We start from the raw sequence: 3,614 nt of genomic DNA, 5'->3' as shown, positions 1-3,614 counted from the left end.
TTTTTAATATCAATTCATACACGGAAGGATGGTTTGTTGGGTGGTGGTCGAGGGACCCTGGATAGCTGCCACCTGCGGAAAAAAGACTACCTGAATGTGTAGCCAATGTTGTGATTTTCAGGGCAAATATTGCCAAAAAAAGAAGATTCAGAATGTTTTACTCTTGATGTTTGCTGTTGTGAACACTTCCTAGTGTAGTACAGATGTTAGCCACCAGAGGGAAGTAGCGGAAGGAGAAAGTCAGGATGGCCGAGCGGTCTAAGGCGCTGCGTTCAGGTCGCAGTCTCCTCTGGAGGCGTGGGTTCGAATCCCACTTCTGACATTATTATTTTTTATTTTTTTTGTATACTCCAAGAGACATATCTCTGATGTTAGATGTCTGCGTTGGGGACAGAGCTTGAAAATATAGCCCTTGTGCACTATATAGCCCTTGTGATAATGATCTGGGTGGTCACCTGAGAGTCGTTGGCAGGGTCGTTCAACCTAGTTTCAGTTGGTGTGTCTCCCCTTTGTCTGCTGGCTCACATGGTGGTGAGTAACCAGGTCTCCTAAAATGGTGTGAACGTTTGGTTTGTTGTTGGAAGGAGTGGAGTACTGCATTGTATGTGGGTAATAGGAAGTGCCATAGCCCAGCATCTCTGTTTAATGATGGTTTTTCAGTACCCATACTTGGCTGTCCTCAAAGGAGTGCCCGCTCTCCTTTAGGTGTAAGTGGACTGCTGAGTCCTAACCTGAAGAGGTGGCACACAGTAGTAGCCACTGGTTCTCCACGGTCTGGCTCATGCTTTATTGTGTTTCTGATCAGACATGAAAGTGGGTAGACAAATATTACAGACCAACGTTGCAATTTTCAGGTCAAAATTGCTTGAAACTTAAACAAAGAATATTCAGAATGTATTCTGGAAAGTTTTACTCTTATAATTTACCAACAGCAAACGTGCACCTTGCTCCTTCTCACGACAGCTGGCGTGAAACACAAGCCTATATGTCACTGCAATTGACATGTGCAGTGCAGCAATGATCCGCCAGATGGCAACCGCACCACATTAATAAGAATATGTCATGCTGGCGTTTCCTGGATATGCCAGGAGATGTTGCAATTACTGTTGCGGTCTCTCGGTATGTCTCTGAGTTGAAGTTTGCTGCTATATAGCATTTGTCCAATGGAGGGGGAGAGCTCAAGGCTGGCGTTCTATGTCAGGATGGCCGAGCGGTCTAAGGCGCTGCGTTCAGGTCGCAGTCTCCTCTGGAGGCGTGGGTTCGAATCCCACTTCTGACATTATTTTTGTTTGTGTGTGTGTACGCCAAGAGACTGCGTAGATTCTCAATCATCCAGGTCATAATTATCCAAGTTGGTTTTCTTTGTCAACTGGACTTTTTTTCTTCTCTTTTGAAAACGTTTCGCCTTCTATCCATAAGGCTTCTTCAGTTCTGAACTCGCTGGGGCACACACATAAAAAGCATCAAAAATAACCTGATAAAATTGCAATATTGTTGTGGCAAGCTAGGGTTCTGGGTTGCTGAAGAACACAGACACAGACTTCTGCCAGCTTGTTCTGCAGTTCGACTGCAGAAAAGAGTCACTTTATTAAACACGAAACTGAAGACACATGAACGAAGGGAGGTCTTCGATCACACACATAACCTGGCTTATGGTGTGCAAGTGCAAACAGTAATTAAAACAGTTAGTGGACTGAAAGTGGCGGACAAATCCTTTTCCCGGTTGTGACAGGCTTGCTAGCTTCGGAGTTGCCCGACCTTGCTTAACAATGTCCAGCTTTTCTTGAAAAGTCCATCTTGAAAATGGCTTTGACAGTAAATCTGCAAACAAATCCATTTCTTCTCCTACTTCAGCCATTGTGGGTTGACAAAACAGCTATTGAATCAACACAACAATATCTTTGCTTGTGATTGGTGATGTGATTGGTTAAATGCTTGAATATGAAAATACACGTCTGGAAGCAGCGCAACCAGGGGGCTAGGAATGAAAGGAAGCGGACAGAGCATTTGGAATTATTTAATACATATTCATGGACAAAATAATATTTTGAATGAATCACAGACTGATGTTAATTATATTTTCAAAATATAATTAACATCAGTCTGTGATTCAGATATTTTTAGGCCAGCAGAGAAGGCCTTGCAGGCCCTGACGGCCCACCACTACTCAGAGTCAAGGCAGTTACCAACTCCAACCTGACATGGTTGAATAAATATCTTTCTGAAGAGCTGTCATTACTGTCATTATTTTCTTTTTATAAAATTGTTCAGCAGAGAATCATCAACATTGGACTTCCATCCCAACAGATAAATCAGACAATAATGTGACATCCTGCATCTTATAATGTCCTCATGTAAATGAAACCTAATTGATCATACAGGGAGGGGAAATTACAAATAACTAATTTCTGTTCTGACCACATCTAAACCGATGTAGACTGAAGCACACCAGAAGACCTGCAGGGCACCGGTATTCATGCTACATCTATTTCAAGGGAACTTCAGTTTGTCTAAGGGGTAATAAGAGAAGCTGGGTATCAGGTGAAACATTTAAGGGTCCAATAGCATGGGACCAAGTCACCCAACTACCAACTCACAGAATAAGGAAAGCAAACATGTCTCTGCAGCCCACCCAGTGGTAAACCGGGGCTCAAAACAGGCTGCTCAGATTCAGTCACATCTTTGCAGGAGTGATTTGCATAGGCCGGCCCCCTCTCTGCAGAGCCCCCACCCCCCACACACCCACCCCCGGAGTTTTTGCAAGTCCACACCTCCATACACCACCCTGCACACCACCTCTCTCCTCATTCGCATTAAAAGCTGCAGACAAGTAATTTGCACGTCACAAGAAAGACTTATTGTGGAAGTTGCAATAATATAATATTCAATAATTCTGCACCTTGGGTGAATTTGGGTCGAGACCTCAGGGTATTCAGGGATCACGAAGGCCTATTTAAAAGCCAAATACATCATATCATGGGACCTTTAAATGTGAGCTGCAGTTGTCTGTGCTTCAAAATAAAACAGACAGATTTATTCAGTAAAGGAGCTGCCATGGCTTTTATTTTGAATGGCAGCTATGCACCATAATTGAGTTTATTGCATTTGATTTAGAGCAACATTGATTGTCAAAGTCCCACCGGAATCTGGAAGATCACTAAAATATGTTCTTTGGCCAATTATCAACAATTCCTGAACATTTCATTTAAGTCCCTTCATAGCATTTGGAGTTATTTTATGTAGACATATCAACACAAAGGGACAACAGCTGGTACATATTCTTCTAAAAGGTTACAATATAATTCCTATTGTCTTCATAATATAATGAAAAACAGAGATCAAAGAAACATCAATTCTACTTTCCACATTAACTTATGCCTTTCATCACCAAATCAAAGATACTTTTTAGTTATCACCAAGGATTATTGGAAATTCAGACTATGATCATATTCATTGAACTTATTTGTGCTCTGGGGCTAATGCAAGCTTGAGGTTGGTTTAGCATCTTGGTAATGAGATCCTCTTGATAATTTATAATAGGACACCCTGTAATGAGCACCCTCATTTAATGCACATGAGCTTGTTCCTATTCTCTTTGTTTTTTGGTGTATGCA

General features: G+C 42.0%; 2 non-coding genes across 2 annotated transcripts; both read left to right on the top strand.

The window, feature by feature from the left end:
• Positions 1-239: 239 nt before the first annotated feature.
• Positions 240-322, top strand: trnal-cag (transfer RNA leucine (anticodon CAG)). The gene has a single exon. It is a non-coding gene; the product is annotated as a tRNA-Leu (tRNA).
• Positions 323-1,196: 874 nt separating this feature from the next.
• trnal-cag (transfer RNA leucine (anticodon CAG)) lies at positions 1,197-1,279 on the top strand. Its single transcript has one exon. It is a non-coding gene; the product is annotated as a tRNA-Leu (tRNA).
• The last annotated feature ends 2,335 nt before the right edge of the window (positions 1,280-3,614 follow it).

This window comes from Takifugu rubripes, chromosome 1, assembly GCF_901000725.2.
Source record: "Takifugu rubripes chromosome 1, fTakRub1.2, whole genome shotgun sequence".
Lineage (NCBI taxonomy): Eukaryota > Metazoa > Chordata > Actinopteri > Tetraodontiformes > Tetraodontidae > Takifugu > Takifugu rubripes.
This window is presented reverse-complemented; position numbering and strand designations above follow the sequence as displayed.